Raw genomic sequence first — 17,993 nt, 5'->3', positions numbered from 1 at the left:
GAGTATTTTATTTCTTTCAACTTTCCTGAATGAATGATGTTATTGTATTTCATATTCAGCTGCTGCCAAGATCTTTTTATTGCAGAAGGATTGCACCTACATGAGAGACAGAGAGTTAAATATAATTCCCATTTTCACAGTTTCAACAAAATATAAAAGTGATTTACATATAAACTTGCGCATTAACACGTGAAGCACTTTTCTCCCTCGCCAACTCTCTTTCTTCTGCTGCTGCGGCTGTGTTGCTCTTTTATATGAATATGTGTCATATTCACCGTATACTTGTAACAGTTCATCTAATTCGATTGGCGAGAAATGAACAGAGCGCTTTTTGTCACGTGGCGTTGCCATGGTGAATCGTGCTATCTTCACTCAATTGATGATGGCTTTTCATAGCCACGGTGCACGCGCGTGACCTATAGGGTGAACTTACTCAAATAAGATGAAAACTCAGAGTAGCGATTTTCTGAGTAAATCAACTCAGAGTTCAGATTTAAACTCGGTGTTGGTTGAACTTCCTTATTGAAACGGGCCCTGGTGTTGACTTAACCACTGCTGGTGTGCATTTCCTCTTGTTTATATTTGAAAAGTCTTTGAAAGTTTAATGCCGGGACACTTAACCCCGAAACTGCGCACTGTCCGGCGCACATCACCATGCGCTCATTGACTTCAAATGCGCCATGGAGTTTTCAAAGCGATGATTGGAGTCGGGAAACAGAAGTCACTGTTGTCAAGGCGTTGACTGCGACCGTTCATTCACAATCTACAGAGAGCATTTGAATCGTGTGTCGGATGAAGTGGGCGTCACCAAGAGAGCTCAAGAGAAAGTCTGTCTGCGGACCTGCGATTCCACATGAATGAGTCAAGTGAAGAACGTGCGTGATTTCAGACGAGGGAAAACGATAAAGAAGGGTGCTTTTTGAATATTCACAGAGGAACTTGCCCGTGCGCATTTGCGCAGACTCTCCAAAGTCCCTTGGTAACTTGCGCACAAGCGCAGCTCGAGTCTCTGGGTAAGTCAGACTAAAACTCCACTTGAAATGCACTGTTGTCAACATGAAGCATTTATTTTTTTAAAATGTCATAAATAGCTTGCTTGGGCATCATTTTGCATTCTATTTAATGTCTGAAACTCTTACTGTTAGGCGCACACATCTGCTCTCGTACAGAAATGAGTCAGAATTTGAACGGACACCTGAAGCACGAGACCTCAGCATTAGATCTGTACTCTGCGGATTTACTCTCTGCATATTACGCGAAATAACACACTGTCATTCACTGAAAAGCAAAGAAACGCGTTAGATGAGTTCTTACGGGTCATTTTTAGTCGTATTGGGCGCTCGGTGAAGATAAGAGGAAGCCTGCGGTGGAAGCATGAGATAGTGCTTCTCACTTCCTGTTCCTCTTCAGAAAAAGACACTTAATTGGAATATATGTGTGCGCGCGGGTGCGTCGAGATCTGCATATGGCAACGCACGAGCGTACTGCGTGATATGCGCCGTGTGGAGCAAAGCAGACGAAATAATATAAACTCTTCAGATCAAAGCGCATTCTTGTTCCCTGTTTAAAAATAAAGTGCATTTGCCATCCGAGCATTCGCGTTTGACCCGTTATGAGAGGCCCGTCCTGCGGTTACTGGCGTCTGTGTAGAGTCACGTAGTAAGTAGGTGTGTTCGACAACTGCGCGCGGCGCTGCAATGCGCAGACACCATCGGATTGTGACGTCGAAGACCATCGATCTCGCGATGTTTTGATTGCAGACGCAGATCCCGTCAGCGCGGCGCCTCGCGAAGTCGAAACGTGACGCAAAACGCGTCCTGCGTGAACGCCCACTTGGTTTTTACGAACTGGATATCAACTATGTTTCTAACTGTAAAGTTTTTTTTCGTTTTCATGCACGTGAACAGTTAAAAGCTACATAAGTGTATGACTATAGAGGGGATTTTATGCACTTTATTTTACAGTATGTGTGCACTTTTAAGTGTACTTAGGCTGCACAATCTGTCAGCCACACGGGCTTGGTAGGCTGTTGGTCTGAGAAGTACACACCGGTGTAAAACAGGACTGTAAAATAAAGTCCTAGCTGTTGATTTCTATTGTTTTAAACGCACATGACCCCAAATATCAAAGTGTACTACAGTATAGACTACAGTTGATCAATTCACTGTAGTTAACAGTGTGACTACCAGGAAAGACAGAGTTTGAATGACAAATAATGAGTGGATTACTATTAAACACTACCATGTTGGTAGTTTTAGGATGTATTTTTGGAAACATGATCTATTTAGACAACCATGTTAGTTTAGGCAAGTTAAAATTCAGGAACGTGGAATATACAGCATGAATGTGCCTCCATTTCCACGTAGGCCACAGAGTTGACTCTGTGTTTTTGTTATTGTGCTTATTGTCTGAAGTAAAGAAAACCCAGTTATTCATGGAGACGAAACGCACCATGTTCACATTTGTCATTTTACACTGCCCCGACCTCCACTTTTAGTTAGGCAACTTTGGTTTCCAGTAAAACCTGTTACTGGTGGCCGTAGAGAGACGGAAGTGGTGAGATTGAAACTTACATTCATAAAAAGTCTGTGTCTACTCTATTGTTCTGCTTTAGATGGGTTTGAAATGACTGTATCGGAGACATTTTGCAGTATTCTGGTGGTTACATGGATTCACATAACGCCTAGTAATTCAAACTTTGATGAGATTCATCTTTAGCTCCATGTTTGACTGTGTGAGAGCGAAACCACAAAATCACTAGGCATGATTTGTCTTTATGATCTGTAAGACTCGGAAAGATAAGAAAATACTATAAAACAATACTTAGCAATGTATAAATAAGAGAAACCTATATGGTGATTAAAATACCAGCCGTGTGCTGTGAACTTGGCCACGTGTTACTCTTAGCCTAGTGTGCCATCTAGTGGACATTTTAAAAACACTGATTCATACTTTATCTGAGGGGGGAATGAATAAATTTACACCATTTACTGTCAAAATCGCAGGACGCTTACATTATTTCAAAACAAAATCAGTGGAGTTAAACCACTATCTTTTTGACAGATTCGCCAAATCTGAGTAACTTGATCAAAAAATGTAATTAAAAAAACACAGTATCCTACGTACATTAGAAAATGGATTAGAAATTGGAGTTCTATATTAAATGCAACAATGCATTTTTCTGCATTATTTTTTTATTTTTCATCTAATCTTGTTAGTTCCGTTTCTAGACGTTTTTATACATACATCTAGCTGTTTTGTTAAAAATGGTGTTTTAAATGAATACCCAAACAACAATGGGTATATATTTATATATTTTGTCTAGTGATTTACATCAGTGTTGAGAGAATAAGTCCTACAGAATCTATCTGGTAATTCTTCTTTGATCCACAAGGTGGCAGCATTTGCAACATTTCTGATGTACGGCACTCAGGATGATAGTGACCTTTAACCCGCCTGACCTGCGAGTCAAATTGCGTCATTAGAAACGAGTGGTTCCGTTCTCAAAAGGGTTCATTCTTTAGTTCATAATTCACTTCTTGATCACAGTGTTCGCAGTGAGGGTTCATTTCATGAATTTTTAAACTGCCTGTGATGTGTATTTATATTGTATTTATATTGAGGAATACGCATCAGCTACCCTTAAGTGTTTATTGTTATTGTAGAAACATAAAAAAATACAGAATTCCTTTAAATAAGCGCCTAACAAAGGTATCGTACAGAATTATTGTGTTAATGTGAGACTTAAATGACAAGTAATAAATGAGCTAAACTTGTATGTTTGTTCGTTGAAAATAAATGTCTGCGACGTGTCAAGCAAGTGCGCCGCCATATTGGACCGGGCAGGACTGCTAGAAACACAAAGGTAAACGGCCAGCTGCGTTATTTTCTTGGGTAAACAGTGAAAGTTTTTCGTTTTTTCTATCAATTTCAGTGGTCTAGCGTCTACGTTTAGTACTAAAACTTTCGTCTAGTTATTTGTATTCTCAATAGTTCCCATCCTATTCATTTTTATTAAGAATAGTAGGCTAAACACGATGCAAATTAGTTTAAGGTTAACAGTTGTGGAGACACATATTTAAAGTATGTGAAATGTTTGTTTTGATTCATTATATCTCTTCTTGTGTGTTGTCTTCTTAACCTTTGAAGTATACAGTAGACATTATTGTGCTGGCTACATTGTTGTTGCTGAATATCATTTTTATTTAAAGTGACAGTTCACCCAAAAATGAGAATTCGGTCATCATTTACTCATCCTCTTTTTAAACCTGTATGACTTTCTTTCTTCTGCAGAACAAAACAGAAGATATTTTGAAGGACGTCAATAACCAAACAGGGCTGTCACCCATCGACTTCTATTGTATGGACACAAAACGAATGCAAGTGAATGGCTGCCATCGCTGTTCGGTCGACAACATTTTTCAAAATATCTTCTTTTGTGTTCTGTGGAAGAAAGAAACTCATACAGGTTTGACATGACAAGAGGTTCCCAGATGTTATAGTGTTTTTATACCTTATCGTATTAAAGATTAAAGTAGCCTATACAAGTATTTACTACACTGTAAAACTTTAGCATACTGTAGTGTAGATTTAAAGCACACTACAATTTCTGTAGTTATTACTTTATAGTAAATACTAAAGTAAACTAAATTTTTTAACCTACGTTTAAATTAATCTTTATTATTTCTCGTTAAAATATATTAAGCACATGGTCTTAGCAACCTGTCTGCCAAGAACCTTTTACGATCAAACTTTTACTATTTTCTTAACAGGCCAGAGTACAAACTCCAGGAATCATCATCTTGGCGTGTCAAACAATAGCCACAAGCCTTTCTTTCAGTCTATAGAAATGCGCAGGATTAAACGCACCGGTCGTGTGAGCTTTCTCAAATGATTATTGAACGTCTTTAAGGCTCTTTTGTGTTTGACAGACTGCTCTCAGGCGTTGATGGGATGCCGTGTCCCCAGGGAGCGTGTAACAGGAGAATATTGATCAGGTGTTTTGTGAGGGTGACGGATCACATCCAGTGAGAATGCGAGCGGAGAGAGTTCTCACAGAGACGCAGCTGCACGCGGAACACGGGGGCGTGGCTTTCAATAAAAATTGAAGTTAGTTTACCAAGCATTTTTCTGCATGCAAATGATTTGCGTGCTGGAGGCAGGTGACGTTGTCTCGGGCCGAGCAGATAGACGAGGAGGAACAGTAAAATTCACTCTCACCTCTTCACCCTGTTTTGTGATGCAAATGGTGTTGGGTTCCTGCTGCTCTCTATATTCACCACAGAACGTTCCAGTTTCATTTTTCTAACTTTTAAAACCATTTAGCAGCTAAGATGTGAGATGTCGGTTTTTGGGTGTTTAAGCGCAGGTGTGACGTCTGAAGTGTGAAATGCTAAACACTTTCTGGAAAGATGCCGTCCTCCTGTAGTATGTGTTTCGTGAAGGGGAAGTGTGTCATTTGTTATTCTAGTGCCTCAGAAACGACTCACTTTTATCGACTCGATTTATCGGCTCATCTTCTTTTCATTGAGCTGTGTCTGTTAACCACTAGAGGGCCTCGACAAAAACGTTCAGAGGGCCTCAAGGTGACTTAAAGGAGTAGTTCACTTTCACAATAAATGTTTATGATAATTTACTCAACCTCATGTCATCCAAGATGTTTATGTTTTTGTTTCTTTAGTGGAAAAGAAATGAAGGTTTTTGATGAAAACATTCCAGGATTTTACTGCATTTAGTGGACTTCAATTGGCTGGAAATAGTGTGCCGTGTATTCACCATCGTGTCATTCGAACCCTGTATATTAACTCTTTGTTCAGTGGAACACAAAAGAAGGTATTTTGAGAAATGTCTTGGTGGTTTTGTGTTCATACAATGTAAGTCAATGGGGTCAATGTTGTTCGCGTTCTTCAAGATATCTTTACTTGTATTCTGCAGAAGAAGGGTTTGAAATGACATGAAGACATTTTCTCTTTAATGATCTGCCCTTCAGAACACTGACAGGTTGTTAAATCTAGTTTGTATTCTTATGGCATGATGGAGTGATGCACATGTGTTCTGTAAAAGTTCACATATGACCCTAAATGACTTTGGCGTGTCACTGGGTGATGATGTAAAACTGAAACAGAGATGATCTACTCATCGAGGGGGCGAAGTATCCACATCATAATGAGTCATACAGTATTCGCTATTGCAAAGCTCAAAATGTGCATGTTCATATATAGCAGACCTTAATCCGGACTAGTTTTCTTTTCTCTGACATTGTTAACTTCAGCTGCAGATTTCACTTCAGAAGAAATGTTTTTACTTGTGTCGGTTTGGTTTATAAAGTAACTTTGTATTGAATTAGGCCGAAATACTGTGTATCCAGTGCCAAATCAGAAGTACTGTAGAAGTTGCATATTCCATCACACAAAAATACTTGGGTGCTTTTCTAACATTTGTTGTGATGCATAAAATATATTTGCAATACCTGCATTACAAAGAACTGTGGTATATTAGGCAAAACGTTGCTGTAATTTCGGTTTGCCAGTAGCTTACTGTTTATAATTTAGTTTTAAGCATAAACTTACCTAGTTCATATATTTTCTTTCATAAAACAAGACTAAATATCTTAAGTCATTTTTCTTGTTATGTAAATGAATCATAATTTAAAACGTTTTAAATATTTTTATTAGAAAACAAGAAAAAAATGTGTAGGAAGAATATCATTTTTTGCAGTGTTGCTGTGCTAATGCCAGTGTCTTCTTGCTCATTTTGAATCTCACAAAAGTGTTTTAATTTTGATTCATTAACCAGTAATAATAGTTGTAATACTGCATTTTACCATAGTAAAAAGGATCATATATACCCTACAGTATTTTTTGATGTTAGTAGACATATGTAGGTTATCTTCAGGGCTCAAATGGTTAAATATGAGTTTAGAATAGATTAGTACTCGTCTGTGCAAAAGTCGCTGGAGCGATACTGCATTGTTTTGCCGGTTGCCAGGAAGCTGCTAAACGGTTGCTAAGGTGTAGCTAGTATGTTTCCACTTTAGACAGTGGCACAGGTGATGTGAAAGATTGTTCTGGGGGGACACAGCAGCACATCCCTTTGAAAAGCAACATAATTTCTAGTCATTGGTTTGTGTTTGGCTAATGTCTAATAATATAGCTATTTATACTATAGTAATTTATGCAACGGTTTCCAAAACCATACATGTAAAAGCTAATTTAAAAAATTGAATATCGGAACAATGGGGTTAAGGAGCCGTGTTAAAAGTTTAAACTTTGAGTATAAGTGAAGACGCTTTTGATTGATGATTTCATGATGTCCCTCAAGGTTATTTTGGTTTACTAAAATTAAAACTTTTAAAACGTTCCTGCATCGAACTCAAATAAAATATTGACCTAATTTTTGGGGGGAAATACTTAAAATGTTGCATCAAAAATAAACTGAATTGAGTTTAAAGAAGTAAAATTATAACTATAAACTAAAATACAAATAAATTAATCTTATTTTGCAACATTAAAAATCAACAAACGAATTATATATATATAATGACAAAATCATATACCCAGATTGCAAAAACTTTAACTATAATTAACACAAATACAAAAAATCTCAAAATAAAAGCTAATTTAAAATATTAACATAACTAAAATCAAAAGTGTACTTGACTTTAAAATGGAACTAGATCATAAAAACCCTTCAAAAGTGATTTGTGCAGGCATTTTTTTGAAGGATGACATGCTTTAATTATACTAATGCTATAGTATACAATACTAAAATGTATGACACTGAAGTTTGCTGTAGAGAATGCTAAAGTATACTGTAGGATGTCTTCATGGGGATCATTCGTGTTCAGCATGTTTTCTGGGGTATTTTAGATAGGGAAACCTTATTTTTCAAATGCAATGAGATAGTTTGTACTTATCGGTTTAGCTGCTAATCGGTCAGTTTCAACTGCTTTGACTTATCTAAGAAAGGTTAAAGGACAACATTGTGTAGAACACTCAACATGGCATTGAAGTAGAGACCCTCACCATCCAACAGACCCACAACCTTAAAATAAGCCCTAACAATTTCTTTATGTAAAATTGAAGCATCTGTGACACAAATTGGTTTCATTTCGTTTTTATCTCTCCCACACACACACATTCTGGGCTATCTCTCTGGGGTCAGCGTGCGTCCCCCTCTCCCCCCCCCGTGCAGCTCTATGGGAACTTGACCAGTCATCTGAGCAGCCATGAGAGGCATGCGGGGGAGAGGAAATTGTGGTTTGGTGACTCAGCGTCATGAAATGTTCCGTACCGTTGGCCTTTGGTTCTCCTCGGCTCTTTGAGTCATCTGCATCCCTGTGAGCCTGTGAGACGGGTGTGTTTGTGAGGGGGAGGAAAGTTTTGCTTTCCTTTCTTTCTGCTGTTCTGGTATTGTTCAGTGCTGAGCGTGCGGCTGTCAGGAGAGCCGGTGAATGGTAAGTCAATATCTGATCAATATTTACGGCGTGCCGGTGGGCTTTGAATGGGAGAAGCAGATGACGTACAGCTGCGCGTGTGGTGCAGAAGAATGTTGGGTCAGGTGATGGGCTCTGCGTGACATCACTTTTAGTGTGTTCTGCATCTTGTTTGATCTCTTACCTGATACGTTGTGTCTGAAAGATTGACGAACGATTATGACTTTTAACCAGGAGGATATCTACCCAAATGGATACTTCAGATGGATAAATATTTTTGAATTCAGACATCAAAATACTTTCGTGTACTAAAATACTTTTTGCTGATATGAACACATATGTTCTAGTATTTGCTTTCAATACGGGCCAAATCAGACCGACACTTCTAGTTGTGTCATCGAAACAATGATTTCATTACGGTAGTTTATGGTCAAGAATTACAGTGTGTTTATGATATTCGCTTCTGGTTAACGTCACAACTTCTAATCTGATTTTGCTTCAATCATTTATCGACAGCATTTTATTTTTCGGCGCCCTGTTCTGATTGAAGTCATTGCGCTGCAAATAAAATGACATTTTAGTTCAACAGCATTTTCCTTTTCCGACTCATCCCTTAGAAAAATGAACCATGGTTTTACTATAGTAAAAAAATATGTTATATGTTTGAAACCACAAATGTACCATCGCCTCACCACAGTAGCTGAATTTGAACAATTGTACAAATGATAATCGGCCCAAAATCTGGGATGCTGTGGAGTATTATTAATACTTCACTTCATTTTATAAGTGTGAACTTGGTGGTGTAAAACAGTGTACGTGTATCATCCTGCTAGCTTTGATGAGTCAGTGTTGTACATCCTGGAGTTAATTGTCTCCGGGATGAAAAAGGAAATCAATGTGACCTCCTGTTTTTCCCAGAGACCCTTCAGATTTTTCCCAATCCAGCGTGGGAATAAACAGCCCCTTCTGCTCTATGTTTAGCTTGACTGTAGGCAGGAGCGCATGCTCACGCTGGCCACATACCAGTTCACACGCTGTCTGTTCTAAACCATCCACAGGATTAGAGTCAATGCATCACAAAGTGTGCCAGATGTGCTCATGCGGAGTATTCGTCTCAGCTGGATTTTAAAGGGACAGTTCACCCAAAAATTCTCTCATCATTTACACACCCTCATGTCATCTCATGATTTATTTTAGAAAATATTTGGAAGAATGTAAGTTTTCAGTTCTGTGACATAATCAACTGCTGTAGGTGGAAAAATGAAATGGTAGTCAAAGGTGCCCCAGAACTGTCTGTTCCCCAAATTCTTCAAATTATCTCATTTTGTGATCAACAGAACCAACTTTGGTAGTGTATGATGTTCGAGAACTGAAAACGGAACATTTCTCCAAATATCTTTCTTTATGTCCGTCAGAATAAAAGTAATTTATACAGATTTGAAAATCATGACCTCATTTTAATTGTTGGGTAAACTATACTTTAACAGTATGCGTTCTTTCATCCTTTTTGGTATTGTTACCCAACCTTGTGCAATGCAGAATATTTTTATTTTATTTCTATTTTTGTCATTCGCATTCAAAGGAATGGAAGTGCCAATGCCTTCACACCAATGTATGAACATTAAAGAAAAGCAAAATCCTTTAGCTGGGAGCTAACGCTAACATGCAAACTGTTTGTTTGACAACCTGCTGTATATAAAAACCCCTGTTGAAAAACCAGCATATACTATGTTGGGTATGTTTTGGACCAGCACATCACCCGCTAAGGACCAGCTTAAACCAGCACAGACCAGCAAACCAGCATCAAAACGAACCAAACCAGCATATGTTGTTTTTTTCAACAGGGACAGTATTAATTATATCCAAATAATTCCCTTATAATAATTAACCATGGTTTTACTTCTGTAACCCTAGTTTAACCGTAGTGTTTGAAGTAAAACCACAATTGTGACCCTGGACAACAAAATCTGTCTTATGGGTCTTTTTTTATTTAGATTTTACATCATCTGAAGGCTGAATATGCAAGATATCTATCGATGTATGGGTTGTAAGGATACAATAATATCTGACGGAGATACAACTGTTTAAAACTCTGGAATCTGAGGGAGCGGAAGAATCAAAATAACGAGAAAATTGCCTTTAAAGTTGTTAATCAGAGGCACTGTAGAAAGCCATCGACTCTTTTAAAAAAAGAAAGTTTTCATATATTTAAAGTACGAAATTTACAAAATATCTTCATTGACCATGTTCTTTACTTAATATCCAAATGATTTTTGACTGTAAATCTTCCAGTTAAAATGAGCTTCACTGAAGATGTCTAAGAACGTTTGCATCACAAAGAGAGTCCAGAACTGTCCGTCACTCGCACACAAAGAGTCGTGAGCAGTGTTGGGTAAGTTACTCTAAAGAAGTATTAAATTACTAATGACATATTCAATAGTGTAATGAGATTAGTGTACAAATGACTCTCTCCAAAAAAGTATTTAATTACTAATTACTTTCTATATCTTATCAACCTAGATTAGTTAATTTAACCAAGCATAGACACCAAACGGCCCATTTAATTCATTCAAATAAATTGTATAAAACACTAGTCTTATTAACTGACCAAAGTATTACAAATGTGAGGATTATACATTAAAGCACAGATTTAAAAGTCAGACTTAAAATTTTAATTGCAATTCCACTATTGACACACATGTATTACACAAAGTATTAAGTTGAATTACATCAAAAGTAATTGTAATTAAACTACAGAAAAAATGAGGATAATCCCTCACTTTACTTTTTCAAGGGAAAAGTACAGTAACTAATTACTTAGTAGCTAGTTCCACCCAAAACTAGTCGTGTTGCAGACATGCAAGAAGGTTTTGTTTTCATATCAGCGTGCAGCATGGTAAAATAAGCCCTTTATGAAGGCATGTACCACACACTAGTGAACCATTTACAGTAAGTGCAGAACGTCAGATGTGATGGCGTAAACCGCCGGCTCCAGGGACCATGATGCAGCGAGGCATTGCGTGGGGGTGTGTGGGCTGCTATGACAGATATGACTCAGCAATCTTACCCAGCAAAAAAAAAAAGAAACTAGAAAAATGTAATTAGTCGTTTAATCTTGATCTAGAGCGCGGTAACTTTCTCAAAGCCTGACAGTGTTAAACAATAGAGTTTCAACTGTGTAGTGAGAAGGAGCTTTTGTTGAGTGCATTTTTTGTTTTTCTGACCGAACGGCCGAGGGGTAAGATATATATTTTGATGTATGCATTGACATGTATGCAGGGTTGTCTTCAAATCTTTATGAGATGATGTAGGAATGTTGTTGTTTCTCAGTGGTGGTGGAGGTGTTAATGCAGGTGTACTTTCTGAAATTAATGCTTAATGTTTGTCATGAAAACAGATACGCGCCATTTTTCGTTCTCTGCGGCGCATCTTGCATTTTCGGAAAGTAGTGCTGTATGTGTGACTTGAACTTATTTTCTTTTATGTTGTCATGTTTGCTGATGTAAATACTGAAGAAGAAATGATAGATAAAGATGACTTTAGTATAAATGTTAGGGTGTAAGTGTATTTATGTTTTCACTTGAGATAAAGGACCACGTAATTTTTTTCATCAACCTCACATTCTAGATGTTGCACACGTCATTTGGTGACCATAATTGAGTAACTTTTGATATTATAGAATGACGATTTCTCTTCAATATCACACAAAATAAGGACTCAATTATTCAAATTAAATGTAAGATTATCTCTAAATGTCCCAGTGAAATTAAAATTTGCAATGCCTATTTGTTCATGAAATATTTCAGTGTTTATTGTTAGTAGTTTATCAATGTGGGTCATTCTAGTTTTAAAAATCGTGTCCTTTCATAATCTTTAATTACATTTTTAAAATACAGCTCCGCCCTGTAATGATTATCCATCTCAAATGACATATGTAAGACGGCTTGGGCGGAGCATCTGTCAACTCCTCCCCTTCAAACTCATTTCAAAATGCAAGATCTGTTTTTAAACAACCAATCAAATCACAGAGAAAGACGAAAGTCACACCCACTATTTTTCTTATTCGAAATTCCATTTCATTCGAAAATGTGTCAAAATACGGAAGTAAAAACGATCGCAACTTCTAATTCACGGGGACTTTAACACACTGTACAGCATCAGTCTTTAAGGGATAGTTCATCCAACAATGAAAATTCTGTCATCATTTACTCGCCCTCAAGTTCTGACGAACACAAATAAAGATATTTGGATGAATGTTAGCAACTGATATTTCTGGGACATCATTGTCTATTTTTTTGTTCCGTTTAGATATTTTGAGGAATGTAAGAAAGCAAACAGTTCTGGGGCACCTTTGACTTCCATTTTGATTTGTCTACTATGGGCGTCAATGGGGTCCATGAAATGTTAGCTGCTACATTCTTCCAAATTTCTTTCTTGTGTTCACCAGAACTTGACACAATTTTCGTGTTTGGGTGGATTATCCTTTAAAAATATATATTTGATAGACACTGTTGACATTTATTTTCTTATGTAATCATTTTTTCTTACACATAATGTCATTGTCAGAATCTGCTGAGGTTTTATTATAAGGTGACGTTTTAAACTTTTTTTTATATAGTTTTCGAGTTGTTTTGATTTCTGGTAAAGGTGACGTTGAGCTGGCGTTAATGTCACAGGAAAAGGACGAGTATCAGTTGTTTGAGTAGAATCAGGTGTCAAATGACTCTCAAATTGCCTATTTGATCATCCGAGCTTGGTTTCGCTTCGATTTACCGTCATACCCAACTAACCGAATTACGAATCGTGCAGTGTTTGTGAAATGGTTTAGTCATTTTAACAGGTGTCTCTTTTTAGTAGTAAGATTCAGCACATTTTTTTCAAGGGCCGCGTGATGTCAGATGCTCAGTAGAGATGTGCACGGTCCTCTGACTTTACTGCTTTTAGTCAGCTCGGCACATTTACAAGATTGCAGATTATAAATGCATATCACTCTATCATCTTATAGGTTTGCGGCTTATTAGCTTTCACTAGAAAAAGACTACAGAGAAACGAACAAAACCATGTTGTTTATTCTCATCATGGTTAAAGAGAAGTTCATCCAAAAAATGAAAGTCATTTACTTGCCAAAACTCTGTATGATTTAGTTTCTTTTATTAAACACAAATGGAGTTGTTTAGGACAGAACCTTGAACATGTTTTGTTTCCTAATGAAGTGTGAATGCTCACAAACTAGGATTTTTAGGCCTCATCTTCAAATTCAAAACTATTTCACAATGTGGAAAATTCATATAAATTCCTACATGTGAATCTTACAACAATAAACTTATGATTGATAGAAATAAAGCAATATTAATTTAATATTATTATATTAACTATTAATATTAATTATGGTTTTAGTTCGTTTTTAGTTTGGTTTAGTGATTTGACCTTCATTTGGTGTCCTAAGTATGCCATTTATATAGCACTTTATACATTTATATATTTTTTTCAAAGCAGCTTCACGGTAATAAACAGAAGATGTGATACAATTAGAAAATTATAAAAAATAATTTAACAGCGTCCTTATTTGCCTGATCAATTAAGTTTTGTGTCCAATACAGTGTCAGTGCAGTCAAATCTGTAATATTATAAATTATTAAGTGTCTGTTGAATGTCACATGGAAAGCAGACAGATTGTGTGGATAACTTTTGTCATTTTTGTAGATTTGCATCCCCTCCAGCTCTGATGTTCTGCAATATTTGTTCTATCGTGGAAGAAATTAAGTTATACAGGGTTGGCATTAGATTGAATAAATGATGACAGAATGTGAAAAATCCCTTAAAATAATCATGATGAGAAACAGACCTTTCTCAAAAGATTACAAAGAGCGTTTAGACATTTAGTCTTTTTTCTTTGCATTATTTATTGCATATTATATATTAACCCATGCTCCTGTTTGTCACGATGATATTTGTATTTGCATGTGTTTATATGTGAGGAATCGATCAGTGATTAGTAAGTGATATCCTGTCGTTTGACTGAGGTTGTCATGGCAATATTAGGTCGGTCGTAAACTGTGAGTCTGGCAGATGTGCTCTAAAAGTGCTTAAATTATTTTGTAGTATTTGTTATTATTGTACATTACAGAGATGAATGTCTATCTCGACTCACTCGGGGGGGGGGGCTGTCTTGCTCAGAGTGAAATGTGCTTCTTTGATTGGCCGATCGGTTTGACTCAAACAGTGACCACCACACACACTTACCAAAGTCTTAAAATCAGACGTGACTAAAACATGAAAGTAATGACAGATGCTGCTCACTCAGAATACAAGACTTTTTATGAGAACAAATGAACCGTCACATTTACTCTTCAAATCAGTGTTCTCTTGAACTAATTCATTTATGTTGACATTCTAATAAACTAAAGATGTTTAGGGGTATTTAGCTGGGTAAATATAGAGAATAATGTATATATGTGTGTGGAGGCAGAGAAATGGATGAACAGAGGAGATGATGAAAGACGAATTTGAATGGAATATTAATTTAGAATTAGTTTGTACAATTCTGTTTACTTTCATGAAAGGCAGATTGGCTTAGTTTTGATAACACAAGTCTGTAAAGGCAGTAGTAATACCACTTTGCCGACAGGGGGCGGCAAACGCACGCTGAAGCAGCTGCTCTGTTTTAAAGTTCGCTCTCCGCATTGACACAGATGAGTCATTTCTCGTCATTTTGAAACAAAGAAAACTCTCTTAATATTATAGTTTCATTTGCAAAAGTCCAACCTTAACCACTTCAAAAAATCTCTGAAATTGCGATGTGATAATGGTCATAAACACACGGAGCTGTGCGGTGAATAAACGCAATGTTTCCATAACTCATGACTTTCATTGTAAATTACTCATAAAAGCCGAATAGTGCGATGCTTTCTGTGGGATTTCAATGAGGTCGATGAGAATTAAGAAGTAATTTGGCAATGATAAGGGCTGTTGCTTCATAAGAACTACAATAAATTGTACTGTAAGTTAAGCTTCTCATCTCATTTTAGAAATGAAGGATATTTGCATCTCATTGGCTTTTAATATTTTGTAATAAAATTAGGCCTGTGTTTTATATGCAATCCACTTCAAATTATTGGGCTATTTTTAAATACGAACACCATGCAATTGTTTGGCATAGATTTAGGCAACTTGTGTGAATAAATAACACAACAATTGTGGTGTATTTTCACGAGTTGTTATTTGAACTTTTTTACAGCCAAATATCATAAATAAAATTAGAATAAATTCTAATATAGAGATTCATTTTTTATTTAAAGAAGTTTTTAAACAAAATGACAGATCTTTAGTTGCTTTGTAAAAAGATGTGAAAATATGCCTTTTTTACATTTAGCACTTTAGTTCCTGATCTGACATAATGTTATATAATATAATTAAAGACTTATACTGTATATGATTTATTTTCATGATCAGTGTTTGTTTTCTCATTCAAATCCTCTTAAATTCACCTCCATGTCTGTAATGTGTCTGCCACAGACTGGAGACCTTAATAAAAGATTCAATGTTTGATGCAAAATAAATACTGTTTAAAAATAAAGACGGACAATTTTATACGTTTGTGAAAATGTTAAATACGTGATGATTCATAAATATGATTTATTAACAGACAGATTTGTCTGCGTCAGGTGCTGAATAAATCATATTTACTTCTGAAAATGTTCCTAAAGTAGTGTAAAGAGATAACAAATACAGATTATAAATTCTGTCATTTGAGAAAGTTATAAATGGTCTAAACATTTGTGCATGAGCCTAACTTATAAAAACAAACATTTTAAAAGCACCGGCTGATGTTATTTTATGACATTTTTAACTTTCACACACATTGGGCATCGGAAACGGTTTCAAGATCCTTAATCATTTCACCATAAACACGCATGCATGCACACACACACACACACACACACACACACACACACACACACACACACACACACGTGTAAAACAGTTACCAAATCAGATCAAATACAGTCACATCAGAAATGAGTGTACTTGCATTTCCATCATAATATGTATGTTGATGTAATGGACTGCATTTTGCAATCTGCTATTTTGTCTTAAAAAATCTGATTTGATGTACATGTGAAATCAGAAGTAATATTAAATGAGATAAATGGACCTTTCTTTGTTCACGCACGTGTGCCGTGTTCTGTTTTCATGTTTGTCATCACACCCGAGGAAGTGTGTTCTTTTTTCTCATTTGATCTTCGCTCATTATTTACTTGAAATCATGGGATTGTGAAAGGTTTCTGTTTTCAAGTGCATGTTGTGCGTGTAGGCTGTAGCCTTTGAAAAGGGAATTCTAGTTCACACACTGTGGGTAGACAAAGATAATATTGTGTAATGTGCCATTGCAGACATCAAGGGCGTAGTGTCCCGTTCAAGAAGGGCTGTATAAATATTTCAATATGTGAGCGAGATTTAGAAAACACCATAGTTTGATAAGAGATGAGTATCAGATTGACTATTTCAGTTTTACTCAGTGGAAACGGAGGCCGGGTTTGTAAGTCTGTCTGCTTCTCATTCTGTCCGTCTGTCTTATGGAAGATTTGAAGACACTGTCTGGTGCATGTGTTGTGTGTGGTGTTTTCACATTTGTATCTATAGCTGGTGAGTTGTTTGCGTTTCTGAATTTCACTCAATTTAGGGATGCTGAGAGGAAAGTTGAGTTTGGAAAGGCGTGTGTTGAGATTTGTGTGTGTTGAGTGTTTATGTTAGGGCGTGTGGACACACATGATTTGTGTGCGTGTTGAGTTTAAAGGAAGCACTTTTACAGACGTTCTCTTTGCTCTGATTTATTTCCAAAACATGGATTTGACTCATTCTGGTTTGTAGTCTGTAAAGCTAGGTATATAAGTAAAGTTGAATATTGTATTGTATAAGACATGACTGCGTATTTGAACCAAGTACCAAATAATGTTCTTTGATTGTCTTCATTTTGTCATGAACACTCTCTTAAAAATAAAGGTGCTTCGAAATGTTCTTCGATGCCATGGAAGACATCTTGTCTAAAAGGTTCCATAAAGAACCTTTCACATCCGAAGAATCTTTCTGTCTCACAAAAGGTTCTTTGTGGTGAATAAAGGTTCTCCAGATTATACAAAAGTAAGAAAGAGATGGTTCTTTGTGGAAGCAAAAATGGTTCTTCTGTGGCATCGTTGTCAAGAACCTTTAAAGCACTTTTATTAAGAAGAGGGCAGGCCAACAATATTCATGCTTATTGACATAGAAAGATTGGTTTTGTTTTTTAAACGACCAACACAAATTGTATACCAATCCGTGTTTGTCCGCACTCAAACAATTGGGAGTAAACCCGTATTTAATATTGTCTGGGTCGTATTTATTTTTGCCTCACATGGTTTTGTTCACGGTTTCTGGGAATGAGGGCATGTCATGCAACTTTTCCATGTTGTCATGTCTTTGATGTCTACGTCGAAAGATACGGGAAGTAATTTCTCTACCTTTATTAAAGTTGATTTATTTCGTGATCTTACGATTACATGATCAGTTGCGTTTTATTATT

General features: G+C 36.6%; 1 long non-coding RNA gene across 1 annotated transcript in view; it reads left to right on the top strand.

Moving 5' to 3' along the window:
• Positions 1–359: 359 nt before the first annotated feature.
• LOC130431165 (uncharacterized) overlaps positions 360–17,993 on the top strand; it is a 31,571-nt gene continuing 13,937 nt past the window's right edge. Inside the window, exon 1 of the long non-coding RNA XR_008908150.1 lies at positions 360–1,013. This is a non-coding gene — a long non-coding RNA (uncharacterized LOC130431165). The remainder of the gene's footprint in view (positions 1,014–17,993) is intronic.

The sequence above is a fragment of the Triplophysa dalaica genome, chromosome 11 (genome assembly GCF_015846415.1).
Source record: "Triplophysa dalaica isolate WHDGS20190420 chromosome 11, ASM1584641v1, whole genome shotgun sequence".
NCBI lineage: Eukaryota > Metazoa > Chordata > Actinopteri > Cypriniformes > Nemacheilidae > Triplophysa > Triplophysa dalaica.
This window is presented reverse-complemented; position numbering and strand designations above follow the sequence as displayed.